Source organism: Pristiophorus japonicus, chromosome 9 (assembly GCF_044704955.1).
Source record: "Pristiophorus japonicus isolate sPriJap1 chromosome 9, sPriJap1.hap1, whole genome shotgun sequence".
NCBI classification, from domain to species: Eukaryota; Metazoa; Chordata; class Chondrichthyes; family Pristiophoridae; genus Pristiophorus; species Pristiophorus japonicus.
The window spans coordinates 215,274,321-215,289,808 of record NC_091985.1 but is presented as its reverse complement, the minus strand read 5'-3'; the positions used below and the strand labels follow the sequence as shown (position 1 = coordinate 215,289,808).

At 46.5% G+C, this 15,488-nt stretch overlaps 1 pseudogene; it reads left to right on the top strand.

The window, feature by feature from the left end:
* Nucleotides 1–15,254, top strand: part of LOC139273680 (zinc finger protein 850-like) — a 59,705-nt pseudogene extending 44,451 nt beyond the window's left edge.
* The last annotated feature ends 234 nt before the right edge of the window (nt 15,255–15,488 follow it).

Here is a 15,488-nt window from a genome sequence, read left to right as displayed (position 1 = left end):
GCTCTTCTCAATACGGAGAAATGATCTGGGCTTGGGTGTATGGGGCATACGATCAAAATCTCCAGGGAACACCAAAAAGGGCCCATGGCCAACTGTGAAGAGGACTTTAAGTGCCTTCATTGTCAATACACAGGTTAGTAATTGGGGCAGGTAGATGTGAAATGAAATTTAATGCAGAGAAATGTGCTGTGATAGATTTTGGGAGGAAATGTACATTAAATGGTAAAACTTTCAATGGAGTAGAGGAGCAGAGAGATTTAGGGTTGTAAGATTCTAGATAATTCCTTATCTTATTAAGGATTGAGAGTCTAGTGTTAGAACACAAGAACATAAGAAATAGGAGCAGGAGTAGGCCATCTGGCTCCTCGAGCCTGCTCCACCATTCAATAAGATCATGGCTGATCTGATCCTGGCCTCAACTCCACTTCCCTGCCCTCTCCCCATAATCCTTGACTCTCTTAATCTTTGAAAACTCTGTCTATCTCCACCTTAAATATATTCAATGATTATTATTAGCAATTTTAATATCTTAAGAAATATAATTTGACCAGATTCTCTGTGCTCTACCACAACTGATGTCCTAGGGGTAACATTTGCTAATGCAGTTCGGGAGTGTTTAAACTAATATGGCAGGTGGATGGGAACCTATGCAGCGAGACAGGGTAAAGTAATATGGAGTCAGAAACAGATGGCAGAAAGGTAAAAAGCAATAATGGAAGGCCGAGTAAACAAAGGCAAGAAACAAAAAGGGCCACACTACATCATAATTCTAAAAGGACAAAGGGTGTTAAAAAAACAAGCCTGAAGGCTTTGTGTCTTAATGCAAGGAGTATCCATAATCAGGTGGATAAATTAACTGTGCAAATAGATGTTAACAGATATGATCAGATTGGGATTACAGAGACGTGGCTCCAGGATGATCAGAGCTGGGAACTCAACATCCAAGGGTATAAAAACATTCAGGAAAGATAGAATAAAATGAAAAGGAGGTGGGGTTAAAGAGGAGATTAATGAAATAGTTAGGAAGGACATTAGCTTGGATGATGTGGAATCTATATGGGTAGAGCTGCAGAACACCAAAGGGCAAAAAACGTTAGTGGGAGTTGTGTACAGACCTCCAAACAGTAGTAGTGATGTTGGGGAGGGCATCAAACAGGAAATTAGGGGTGCATGCAATAAAGGTGCAGCAGTTATCATGGGTGACTTTAATATGAATATAGATTGGGCTAACCAAACTGTAAGCAATACAGTGGGAGGAGGATTTCCTGGAGTGCATAAGGGATGGTTTTCTAAACCAATATGTCGAGGAACCAACTAGGGGAGAGGCCATTTTAGACTGGGTGTTGTGTAATGAGAGAGGATTAATTAGCAATCTCGTTGTGCGAGACCCCTTGGGGAAGAGTGACCATAATATGGTGGAATTCTACATTAGGATGGAGAATGAAACAGTTAATTCAGAGACCATGGTCCAGAACTTAAAGAAGGGTAACTTTGAAGGTATGAGGCGTGAATTGGCTAGGATAGATTGGCGAATGATACTTAAAGGGTTGACAGTGGATGGGCAATGGCAGACATTTAGAGACCGCATGGATGAACTACAACAATTGTACATTCCTGTCTGTCGTAAAAATAAAAAAGGGAAGGTGGCTCAACCGTGGCTATCAAGGGAAATCAGGGTTAGTATTAAAGCGAAGGAAGTGGCATACAAATTGGCCAGAAATAGCAGCGAACCCGGGGACTGGGAGAAATTTAGAACTCAGAGAAGGACAAAGGGTTTGATTAGGGCAGGGAAAATAGAGTAGGAGAGGAAGCTTACAGGGAACATTAAGACGGACTGCAAAAGCTTCTATAGATATGTAAAGAGAAAAAGGTTAGTAAAGACTAACGTAGGTCCCCTGCAGTCAGAATCAGGGGAAGTCATAACGGGGAACAAAGAAATGGCGGACCAATTGAACAAGTACTTTGGTTCGGTATTCACTAAGGAGGACACAAACAACCTTCTGAATATAAAAGGGGTCAGAGGTTCTAGGTTCAGAAGGAGGAACTGAGGGAAATCCTTATTAATCGGGAAATTGTGTTGGGGAAATTGATGGGATTGAAGGCCAATAAATCCCCAGGGCTTGATAGTCTGCATCCCAGAGTACTTAAGGAAGTGGCCTTGGAAATAGCGGATGCATTGACAGTCATTTTCCAACATTCCATAGACTCTGGATCAGTTCCTATGGAGTGGAGAGTAGCAAATGTAACCCCATTTTTTTAAAAAAGGAGGGAGAGAGAAAACGGAATTATAGACCGGTCAGCCTGACATCGGTAGTAGGTAAAATGATGGAATCAATTGTTAAGGATGTCATAGCAGCGCATTTGGAAAGAGCTGACATGATAGGTCCAAGTCAGCATGGATTTGTGAAAGGGAAATCATGCTTGACAAATCTTCTGGAATTTTTTGAGGGTGTTTCCAGTAGAGTGGACAAGGGAGAACCAGTTGATATGGTGTATTTGGACTTTCAGAAGACTTTCGACAAGATCCCACACAAGAGATTAATGTGCAAAGTTAAAGCACATGGGGTTGGGGGTAGTGTGTTGATGTGGATTGAGAACTGGTTGGCAGACAGGAAGCAAAGAGTATGAGTAAATAGGTACTTTTCAGAATGGCAGGCAGTGACTAGTGGGGTACCGCAAGGTTCTGTGCTCGGTCCCCAACTGTTTACACTGTACATTAATGATTTAGACGAGGGGATTAAATGTAGTATCTCCAAATTTGCAGATGACACTAAGTTGGGTGGCAGTGTGAGCTGTGAGGATGCTATGAGGCTGCAGAGTGACTTGGATAGGTTAGGTGAGTGGGCAAATGCATGGCAGATGAAGTATAATATGGATAAATGTGAGGTTATCCACTTTGGTGGTAAAAACAGAGAGACAGACTATTATCTGAATGGTGACAGATTAGGAAAAGGGGAGGTGCAACGAGACCTGGGTGTCATGGTACATCAGTCATTGAAGGTTGGCATGCAGGTACAGTAGGCGGGTAAGAAAGCAAATGGCATGTTGGCCTTCATGGCGAGGGGATTTGAGTACAGGGGCAGGGAGGTGTTACTATAGTTGTACAGGGCCTTGTTGAGGCCACACCTGGAGTATTGTGTACAGTTTTAGTCTCCTAACTTGAGGAAGGACATTCTTGCTATCGAGGGAGTGCAGCGAAGGTTCACCAGACTGATTCCTGGGATGGCGGGACTGACATATCAAGAAAGACTGGGCTTGTATTCACTGGAGTTCAGAAGAATGAGAGGGGATCTCAGAAACGTTTTAAATTCTGACGGGTTTAGACAGGTTAGATGCAGGAAAAATGTTCCCAATGTTGGGGAAGTCCAGAACCCGAGGTCACAGTCTAAGGATAAGGGGTAAGCCTTTTAGGACCGAGATGAGGAGAAACTTCTTCACCCAGAGAGTGGTGAACCTGTGGAATTCTCTACCACAGAAAGTTGTTGAGGCCAATTCACTAAATATATTCAAAAAGGAGTTAGATGTAGTCCTTACTACTTGGGGGATCAAGGGGTATGGCGAGAAAGCAGGAATGGGGTACTGAAGTTGCATGTTCAGCCATGAATTCAGTGAATGGTGGTGCAGGCTCGAAGTGCCGAATGGCCTACTCCTGCACCTATTTTCTATATCTATGTTTCTATCAGAGTAAACATGCAAGTCCCGTGTGTCCACAGTAAATGACACGAGGTCAGCCCACTGGATGGAACCTCGGGTGCCCTGAGCTTGATCTCCGGTGTCTTCAGTCCCGACTGCCACCTTACATCAGTCTCCCCTCACTTTTATACCCTGCAGTGATCCACCTCTGGCACCAGACTCTTCTTTGTCTTCGCTGATGGGTTTTGGCAGGAAGCTGGGAAAAGACAGCTGGAATTTCTCTAATCTGTGATTTACAAGGACACTTTCCCTGGTTCACAGCAGTTACTTTTCTTCAGTAATTTTCTCATTATCCCTAAACTCCCCTGCCTGCTGTTAGTTGTTATTTTTTAGTTTCACAATTATAGGTATAAACATCACACATTATAATCTAATCTATTGTGTTACTCACTCTGGTTTGAGCTTACATTGTGGTTACTAACAGACAAACCCTGTTCTTTCCCCTGATCTGATTACAGATTCCAACAGTGGGTTCAGTGAATGGAATGTCTTATCAGTGTTGCCATGGCGACCTGTCTGCAGTGAATCGATTGTTTGACTTTCTAACTCAGACTAAACTTCTCTTTCCCATGATACACATTATATCAGCCAGTTTATGTCAATGTGTTTTAGCCATGTTATGTTAATATCTCTAAAACCTACAAGGGGATCAGATACACAAATCTTTAAAAGTGCGAGGGACAAGTTGATAAAGTGGTTTAAAAAGCACATGGGATCCTAGGTTTTATAAATAGGGGTGTGGAGTACAAAAGGGCAGAGGTCATGTAAACCTGTACAAATCATTGGTTAGGCTACAGTTCGAATATTGTGTCAGGCTTTAGGGCATCTTACACCAGGAAGGATGTCAAGGCCATGGAGAGGGTGCAGAGAGATTCACTGAGATGATACCAGGGACAAGAGCCTTTAGTTATCAGGGGAGATTGGAGAAATTGGGACTCTTTTCATTAGAACAAAGGGGAATTGGAGATCTGAGGGAGGTGTTCAAAATTTGATCAGGTAAATGAGGATAAACTATTTCCACCAGTCGGTGAGTCAGTAACTCGAGGGCATCAAATTCAAATCATCACCAAAAGGCTCAGACCCAGAAAGGAACTATCGAACACTCTGTACAACAATATTCGGGACACTCACTGTCCCTCCGGATCTGTGTCCAGGGAGAAGCTGATGGGTTTCTCTTATCTTTGGGTTAAATTTTGCTCTCATCGAGGTTATGGATGTCAGTACTGGGGAAATGGGATATTCTGAGCACCTAGTGTCTGCCTAAACACTCTCCAGTCAGGTACAGCACGGGTTAGATACAGAGTAAAGCTTCTGCCGCACTGTCCCATCAAACACTCCCAGGGCAGGTACAGCACAGGATTTCAACCGAGGCCCCATCAACCCTCAACCAATATCATTCAAACAGATTATCTGGCCATTGCTGTTCATGGCAGCTTGCTGTGCACAAATCATCTGCTGCATTTCCGATACTACAACAGTGAATGCACTTCAAATGTACTTTGATATTGTTGTACTTCATTGGCTGTAAAGCACTTTGGGACATCCTGAGGTCATGTGAGGTGCCACATAAGGACAGGTCTTTGTTAAATGGAGGAGAAAAGCTCCAAAAAAGGAACAGTTGGTAACAGGACAACAATTAGTCTCCTCTTATATTGGAAAAATCAAGGAATTGACAAAATGTGTGTTGGAACCAAAGCTGAGTTATTTGTCAGATATCCAGAAAATTAAACTCCGGCCCAGTTTCAGGGGAAACAAAGCCCAATTGTCAGAATGAACAAGGTTCAGTCCCGATGTGATTAACAGCAGAATCCAACCCTGCAGTCACATGTGAACTCGCTGGTGTTTCAGCCGGTTAGATGGATCAGAGAATCCCTTCCCACACACAGAGCAGGTGAACGGCCTCTCCCCAGTGTGAGTGCGTTGGTGCATCATCAGATGATTTCTGATTTTAAAGCTCTTATCACAGTCAGAACATTTAAATGGTCTCTTATTGGTGTGAACAAGCTGGTGTACAGTGAGGTTGGATGACTGAGTGAATCGCTTTCCACACACACAGCAGATGAATGGTCTCTCCCCTGTGTGGCTACGTTGGTGTATCATCAGCTCCATTTTGGTTTTAAAGCTCTTCTCACAGTCAGAACATTTAAATGGTCTCTTATCAGAGTGAACAACTTGGTGTGCAGTGAGGCTGGATGAACGAGTGAATCTCTTCCCACACTCTGAGCAGGTGAACGGCCTCTCCCCAGTGTGAGTGCGTTGGTGCATCATCAGCTGATTTCTGCTTTTAAAGCTCTTCTCACAGTCAGAACATTTAAAAGGCCTCTTATTGGTGTGAACAACTTGGTGTGTAGTGAGATTGCATGACTGAGTGAATCCCTTCCCACACACAGAGCAGGTGAACGGCCTCTCCCCTGTATGAAAAGATTGGTGTCTCATCAGACTATTTCTGCTTTTAAAGCTCTTCTCACAGTTAGAACATTTAAAAGGCCTCTTTCTGGTATGAATAAGGAGGTGTGTAGTGAGCTGGGATAACTGAGTGAATCCCTTCCCGCTCATGGAGCAGGTAAACAGCCTCTCCCCAGTGTGTACTCGCTGGTGTCTCAGCAGATCAATTTTGGTTTTAAAGCTCTTCTCACAGTCAGAACATTTAAAAGCTCTCTCATCAGAGTGAACAAGTTGGTGTGACAGTAGATTCGCTGAACAGGTGAATCTCTTCCCACACACGGAGCTGGTGAACGGCCTCTCATCAGAGTGAACAAGTTGGTGTGACAGTAGATTCGCTGAACAGGTGAATTCCTTCCCATACACGGAGCTGGTGAACGGCCTCTCGTCAGAGTGAACAAGTTTATGGCGCCTCAGCTCCCCGGAGCTTTTAAAGCACTTCCCGCAGTCCGGACATTTAAAAGGTCTCTCGTCAGTGTGAACTCGCTGGTGTGTCTTCAGCTGGGAAGAAATAGTGAATCCCTTCCCACACACGGGGCAGGTGAACGGCCTCTCCCCGGTGTGACTGCGCCGATGAATTTCCAGCAGGGACGGGGAACGGAATCCCTTGCCACAGTCCTCACATTCCCACGGTTTCTCCGTGGTGCGGGTGTCCTTGTGTCTCTCCAGGTTGGATGATCAGTTGAAGCCTTGTCCACACGCACAACACGTGTACGGTTTCTCCCTGCTGTGAATGGTGCAATGTTTTTTACGGCTGCGTAACTGGTTAAAGCTCTTTCCTCAGGCAGTGCACTGGAACACTATCACTCGTGTGTCTCGGTGCTTTTCCAGTCACACTAATGTTTGAAATCTTTCCTCACAGACAGAACAGACAAACATTTCTCCTTCCACATTCAAAGGCCAATGATATTCAGGTAACGATGAATCGAGTGACTCGGTCAGATCTTGATGTGATGTTTGGTTTGAGTTTCCCGTCTGTAAATCCTCCCCTTCTAATACGCTATAAAAGAGTGTACAAAAGTCATCAATGTAAGTCCAGGGTAGGTAGAAAATCTAAACAGACAATTCCAGCTTCTATGGAATATTCTTTCCTCTTTTGTTCCCACAAATATGTGATCCAATCAAACTAAAAGAAGCCAAAATAAGCAACAAAAGCAAAGGGCACCTTCCCAACTGAACCAGAATGTTGTTCCCAGTGTGTATGAGACACTCTATACCCTGAGGTGTCACCGTCGCGGAAGGCATCAAGGAACCAGTACACACCGCATGCTCACTCTCCAGGGCCATCCGGGCACCGACAAGGCAAAAGACCACAAGAATTAGGTGCAGGAATAGGCCATACTGCCCCTCGAGCCTGCTCCACCATTCAATAAGCTCATGGCTGATCTTCAAACTCAGCTCCACCTTCCTGCCCTATCTCCATATCCCTTGATACCCCAGAGTCCAACAATCTATCTATCTCAGTCTTGAATATACTCAACACCTCAGCACCCACAGTCCTTTGGGGTGGAGAATTTCAAAGATTTACAACCCTCTGAGTGAACAAATTCCTCCTCATCTCATTCTTATAATGGCCAACCACCTTATCCTGAGACTGTGGGCCCTATTCCTAGATTCTCCAGCCAGGGGAAACAACCTCTCAGCATCTACCCTGTCAATGCCCCTCAGAATTTTACATCTTTCAATGAGATCCCCTCTTATTCTTCTAAACTCCAGAGAGTATAGGCCCATTCTACTCAATCTCTCCTATTAGGACAATCCCCCCATCCCAGGAATCAATCTGGTGAATTGCACTCCCTCTAAGACAAGTAGACCCTTCCTCAGATAAGGACCCCAACACTGTGCACTGCAGGTGTGGTCTCACCAAGGCCTTTTACAGTTGTAGCAAGACTTCCTTATTCTTGTACTCCAACCATCTTGCAATAAAGGCCAACATGCCTTCCTAATTGCTTACTGTACCTGCATGCCAGCTCTCTGTGTTTCCTGTGCGAGGACACCTAAATCTCTCTGAACACTAACATTTATTAGTTTTTCACTTTTTAAAAAATATTCTGTTTTTCTATTCTTCCTACCAAAGTGAATAACCTCACATTTCCCCACATTATGTTCCATCTGCCACCTTATTGCCCACTCACTGAAACTGTCCATATCCCTTTGCAGGGTCTTTGCGTCCTCCTCACAGCGTACTTTCCCACCTGGCTTTGTATCGTCAGCAAACTTGGATACACTGTACTTGATCCCTTCATCCAAGCAGGGAGGTCCTGCTGCAACTGTACAGGGTATTGGTAAGGCCGCACCTGGAGTACTGCGTGCAGTTTTGGTCACCTTACTTAAGGAAGGATATATTAGCCTTGGAGGGGGTACAGAGACGATTCACTAGGCTGATTCCGGAGATGAGGGGGTTACCTTATGATGATAGGTTGAGTAGACTGGGTCTATACTCATTGGAGTTCAGAAGGATGAGGGGTGATCTTATAGAAACATTTAAAATAATGAAAGGGATAGACAAGATAGAGGCAGAGAGGTTGTTTCCACTGGTCGGGGAGACTAGAACTTGGGGGCACAGCCTCAAAATATGGGGGAGCCAATTTAAAACCGAGTTGAGAAGGAATTTCTTCTCCCAGAGGGTTGTGAATCTGTGGAATTCTCTGCCCAAGGAAGCAGTTGAGGCTAGCTCATTGAATGTATTCAAATCACAGATAAATAGATTTTTAACCAATAAGGGAATTAAGGGTTATGGGGAGCGGGCGGGTAAGTGGAGCTGAGTCCACGGCCAGATCAGCCATGATCTTTTTGAATAACGGAGCAGGCTTGAGGGGCTAGATGGCCTACTCCTGTTCCTAATTCTTATGTTCTTATGTTATGTTCTTATTATGTTTAATATAGATTGTAAATAGCTGAGACCAAAGCACTAGCACCCCACTAGTTACAGCCTGCCAACCGGATAATAACCCGTTTATCCCTAATCTCTGTTTTCCGTCCGTTAACCAATCCTCTATCCATGTTAATATATTACCCCCAATTCCATGTGGCGCATCAAATGCATTTTGGAAATCCTGCAATATTACATCCACTGGTTCCCCTTCATCCACCCTGCTAAAAAGGTAATAAATTTGTTCAACGCGATTTCCCTTCCATAAAATCATGTTGACTCTGCATAACCAGACCATGATTTTCTAAATGCCCTGTTACCACTTCTGTAGTAATGGATTCCAGCATTTTCCCAATGACTGATGTCAGGCTAACTGGCCCGCAGTTCCCCGTTTTCTCTCTCCCTCCTTTCTTGACCGTGGAAGTGAGGCAGGCAGCCAGAGTGACCCATCCCCGGGCCCCGCCCATTCTGGACCTACAAGTTGCTGTTTTAGCCAGGCCCAGGAGAAGAACCTCTGTCTTACCCACCCTCACTCCGCACCGGGCGACCAAAGATTAGGAGCACAGAGCTAAAGTGTAACCAAGAGTTAAGGAGCAGCCCCTTCAGGTAACTATCGAGGGGCTGCAACCTCTCACACTGAATATATACATGGCCCATGGACTCCTCTAGGCCACAAACATCACAGACGGCCTGGGAGTAGGATGAAGCAGAAAAAGAATGCGTATGACAGATGTCAAGTCGAGAATACATCTGAGAGATCTAACGGTTTATGTGCACAAATCATTGAAGGTGGCAGGACAGGTTATGAAAGCAGTTCAAAAAGCTTACGGGATCCTAGGCTTCATGAATAGAGGTACAGAGTACAAAAGCGTGGAAATTATGATCAACCTGTATAAAAGACTGGTTCGGCCTCAACTGCAGTAGTGTGTCCAATTCTGGGCACCACACTTTAGGAGCGATGTGAAGGCCTCAGAGAGGGTGCAGAAAAGATTTACGGGAATGATTCCAAGGATGAGGGACTTCAGTAATGTGGATAAACTAAGAAGCTGGGGTTGTTCTCCTTAGAGCAGAGCAGATTTAACAGAGGTGTTCAAAATCATGCGGGGTTGGACACAGTAGATAGAGAGAAACTGTTCCCATTGGCGGAAGGGTCAAGAACCAGAGCAAGTGGTCAGGATCCGGAATGCACGGCCTGAAGGGGTGGTGGAGGCCAAGTCAAAAGGGAGTTGGATAAGTACCTGAAGGAGGGAAATCTGTAGGTCTAGGGGGCAAAGGCAAGTGAGTAGGACTAGCTGAGGTGCTCTTGCAGAGAGCCGGCAAGGGTTTGACAGGCCGAATGTCCTTCAGTGCTGTAACCATTCTTGATTCTAACGACACCCAGCTCTACCTCACCACCACTTCTCTCAACCCCTCCACAGTCTCTAATTTGTCAGACTGCTTGTACGACATCCAGTACCAGGTGAGCAGAAATTTCCCCGTCACAAACTCCGGTCTCTAGCCACCAACTCCATCCCTCTCTCTAGCATCTGTCTGAGACTGAACCAGACTGTTCGCAAACTTGGTGTCATATTTGACCCTGAAATGGGCTCCGAGCACATATCTGCACCTTAATTAAACCACCCATTTCCACCCCCATAACATTGCTCGTCTCCGCCCTTGCCTCAGCTCATCTGCTGCAGAAGCCCTCAAGCAGGCCTTTGTTACCTCTAGACTTGACTACTCCAACAAACTCCTGGCTGGCCTCCCACAATCTACCCTACGTTATCCTGAGGTCATCCAAAACTCGGCAGCCCATGTCCTAATTCGCACCAAATCCCGTTCATCCATCATCCCTGTGCTCGCTGACCTACACTAGTTCCATTTTGCAACACCTCAATTTCAAAATTCTCATCCTTGTTTACATATACCTCCATGGGTTCGCCCCTCTCTATCTCTGTAATCTCCTTCAGCCTCATAAGCCCACATCTCTCCATTTATCTGATCTCCTCAAATTCTGCCCTCTTGAGGATCCCTAATTATAAACACTTAAACCATCGGTGGTCCTGCCTTCTGTTGCCTAGGCCCAAAACTCAAACTCCCTCACTCTGCAGGTAGGAGGTTTAGAGGGTAAATTTCTTCACCCAGAATTTAGTGGGAGTCTGGAACTCACTGCCTAAAAGGATGGTCGAGGCAGAAACCATCATAACATTTAAAAAGTACTTGGATCTGCACTTGAAGTGCCGTAACCTACAGGGCTACAGACCAAGAGCTGGAAAGTGGGATTAGCCTGGATAGCTGTTTGTCGGCCGGTATGGACACGATGGGCCGAAATGGCCTCCTTCCATGCTGTAAATTTCTGTGATTCTATGATTCTAAATCTTTTCGCCTCGGTGACAAATTATAACACTCCTGTGAAGTGCCTTTGGATATTTTACTACATTAAAGGTGCACTATAAATAGAGGCTGCTGCTGTGAGGTGATGAAGAGCCTGTTGCCCAGGTTACTGCTGTGAGGTGATGAAGAGCCTGTTGCCCAGGTTACTGCTGTGAGGTGAAGAGCCTGTTGCCTAGGTTACTGCTGTGAGGTGATGAAGAGCCTGTTGCCCAGGTTACCGCTGTGAGGTGATGAAGAGCCTGTTGCCCGAGTTACCGCTGTGAGGTGATGAAGAGCCTGTTGCCCAGGTTACCGCTGTGAGGTGATGAAGAGCCTGTTGCCCAGGTTACCGCTGTGAGGTGATGAAGAGCCTGTTGCCCGAGTTACCGCTGTGAGGTGATGAAGAGCCTGTTGCCCGAGTTACCGCTGTGAGGTGATGAAGAGCCTGTTGCCTGGGTTACTGCTGTGAGGTGATGAAGAGCCTGTTGCCCGAGTTACCGCTGTGAGGTGATGAAGAGCCTGTTGCCCGAGTTACCGCTGTGAGGTGATGAAGAGCCTGTTGCCCCGGTTACTGCAGTGAGGTGATGATGCACCTGTTGCCCAGGTTGCTCCGTCTCGCGAGCATTGGGATCCCAAAGCTCCGCCCACTCATTGTTCCTGCCCAAGGTGGCCGCGCATGCGTCGTGACCCCGCCTTGTGCAAGATGGCGGCCAGTGATACCGCTGACCCGGGCCTGTCACCGCGGGGCAAACACGAGGCCTGTGGACTCTGATTCCGCGCCTGAGGCCTACACCGGGTGTTTATTAAGCTCCCCGGCCCAACCACGGGTCCACATCCTCCCCCGCGCCCACAATCTCCTACCGCCTTCCCGAAACGTCTCTTCGACCAACGTCTGCTGCACCAGCCGCGCATGCTCATTGAGGGAGATCCGGGCTCAGCCCCGCCTCTTACTCACTCCGATTGGTTGGAGGACCAACCGCCCGCTAGGTCCTCCAGCTCCGCCCCCGCTCTTCCTATTGTTCCGGAGCTGGCGTCAATCGCCCGGGCAGTGTGAGCTGAGCATGCGCAGAGCGAGCACTGGAGACACATGGAAGCTGAGACGAGCTCAGGCTGGAGCCGGACTCTACACCGGGTGAGAATCAGGGGGCGCAGGGGAGTCATCGATCGGCAAGTGGGCGGGGAGGCTTCATAAACAACTGGTGTAGGCCGCAAGCCCCGAGTAATAACCCGGAACTCCCGCGTTTGCAGCGACGGATTTTTTTCTTCCGGTAACAGGCCCGGATTAACCACCATCTTTGTGCAGGAAGGCGGGAAGGTTCAGAGTGCAGCCCGCTCGCTTCACGGCGTAACCGCGCATGCGCAGCCAACTTGGCAGGACAACAATTAGTGGGTGGGGCTCCAGTGCCCAGGACTGAAATCATTGTCTCATTTATTTTATTCCCACTCTCCACAAATCGTATTTCTCACCATCTCTCCTGAAGGCGTTGGTAAGTGCCCAGCTTATGATTTACATCCCACACAATTCTAACAGAAGAGCCCCAGAGCTGGGTCCCCTTGTATACTCCCAGGGTTAGACTCCCCATGTTCAGTCGCAGGGTTAGACTCCCCATGTACAGTCCCAGGATTAGAATCCCCATGTACAGTCTCACGGTTTGAATCCCCATGTACAGTCGCAGGGTTAGAATCCCCATGTACAGTCCCAGGCTTAGAATCCCCATGTACAGTCGCAGGGTTAGAATCCCCATGTACAGTCCCAGGCTTAGAATCCCCATGTACAGTCCCAGGTTTAGAATCCGGCGCACGGAAGTGGAAATTAGGCTTCAGTGTTACAAGTTTCATCGGTTACAGCCTTATAAAATGTTTGTGGTCAGGTATTCAAATACCCGGATAACTCTAATCCTGGGTTTAAAGGAGGGGAGAGTTGTGTTTAAATCAAATAGTTTTTTGGAGATTTTCTGAGAGAAGAATCTGGTCAGTTTGAAACTCTGAAAGTGAAATAATTGGTTGGAAATTTCCAATTAGTTGTTTTTGACCAGGGAGGAGGAATTCTGTAACAAGGAAAGAACCGGGCAAGATTTGAAAGGTTTTAACAAAGAGTTCGAGAGACTCTTAAATTTGGGATCTTTATTTTGTCCACTCGAGGAGTTAGATAACAAACTTCCTCATGGGAATGTAGAGCTGGAGTATTAGGCCGTGATCTGTTTACATGTTCATCTTCTGTTAAATACATTTTCTGAGTGAATTTAAATTTAAAACTTGGTTTGCAGGCGTGATACTCTATCCGCACAGCAAAGGTGAGAGAGATGCTGTGGGGCACATGCTAAGTCCCTAGCTGAAAGTGATTAACAGTCTAGGTTATGGGTTAAATGATCCCAGGCATGTGAAGGAACATTGTATAGAAACTAGAATTGTCTGTTCTGTATTTCTATCCTGTACTTACAGTGATGACTTTTGTAAACTCCTTTTACAGGATATTAGAAAGAGAGGATTTATAGATGGGAAACTCAAACCAAACATCATATGAAGATCTGACAGAGTCACTCGATTCATCAGGACCTGAATATTATCGGCCTTTGAATGTGGAAGGAGAAATACTTGTCTGTTCTGTCTGTGGGAAAGGATTTCAAACATCAGTGCGACTGGAAAAGCACCGACACACACACCCGAGTGAGAGTGTTCCAGTGCACTGACTGTAGAAAGGGCTTTAACCAGTTGCACAGCCTGAAAAAACATCGCACCATTCACAGCGGGGAGAAACCATACACGTATTCTGTGTGTGAACGAGGCTTCAACTGATCGTCCAACCTGGAAAGGCACAAGGACACCAGCACCACGGAAAAAGCGTGGAAATGTGGGGAATGTGGGAAGGGCTTCAATTACCCGTCTGAGCTGGAGATTCATCGACGCAGTCACAGTGGGGAGAGGCCGTTCATCTGCTCCGTGTGTGGGAAGGGATTCACTAAGTCATCCAAACTGCTGATGCACCAGCGAATTCACACCGGGGAGAAGCCGTTCACCTGCTGTGTGTGTGGAAAGGGATTCACTCTGTCATCCAACCTACTGGCACATAAACGAGTTCACACTGGGGAGAGGCCGTTCACCTGCTCCGAGTGTGGGAAGGGATTTGCTCAGTTATCCACCTTGCGGAATCACCAGCGAGTTCACACTGGGGAGAGGCCGTTCACCTGCCTCGTGTGTGAGAAGCGATTCAGTCTGTCATCCAACCTGCTGGCGCATAAACGAGTTCACACTGGGGAGAGGTCGGTCACCTGCTCCGTCTGTGGGAAGGGATTCACTGCACTAGCCAGTCTCCAGAAACACCAGCTAGTTCACACTGGGGAGAGGTTGTTCACATGCTCGGAGTGTGGAAAGGGATTTACTCAGTCCTCCAACCTGCTGGCACACAACAAGCAAGTTCACACTGAGGGCAGGCCATTCACTTGCTCCGAATGTGGGAAGGGATTCGCTCTGTCATCCGGCCTCCTGAAACACCAGCGAGTTCACACTAGGGAGAGACCGTTTACTTGCTCCAAATGTGGGAAGGGATTCACTCGGTCATCCGACCTGCTGGTACACAACAAGCGATTTCACACTGGGGAGAGGCCGTTCCCTTGCTCCGTGTGTGAGAAGGGATTCGCTCAGTCATCCGACCTGCTGGTACACAACAAGCGAGTTCACACTGGGGAGAGGCCATTCTCTTGCTCTGTGTGTGGGAAGAGATTCATTGTGTCATCTGACCTCCTGAGACACCAGCGAGTTCACAATTGACTCCAGGGGTTGGAATCTGCTGTTAATCACATCCGTTACTGAACCATGTTCATTCTGGCAGTTGGAGTTTGTTTCTGCTGATGTTAATAACCCTATAACTGGGCTATAGTTTAATAGTCTGTAAATGTCAAATAAATAGGCTTTCTTTTAAACACCGTGTGCCTAGTCCTTGATATCTCAAATAATAAGACGAGCTGATTGAGGACTTGTTCAGAACTGAGTGGAATACATCTTGGAACAGAGTTCCCACAACTTTTTAAAAGATGAATCTACAAGATGTCCAAGTCTGACATTCGATTTCACCCGATGGGAAATATTCTGATAATATGTTACTGTCACAGGGCAAAGCAGCAATGTTACT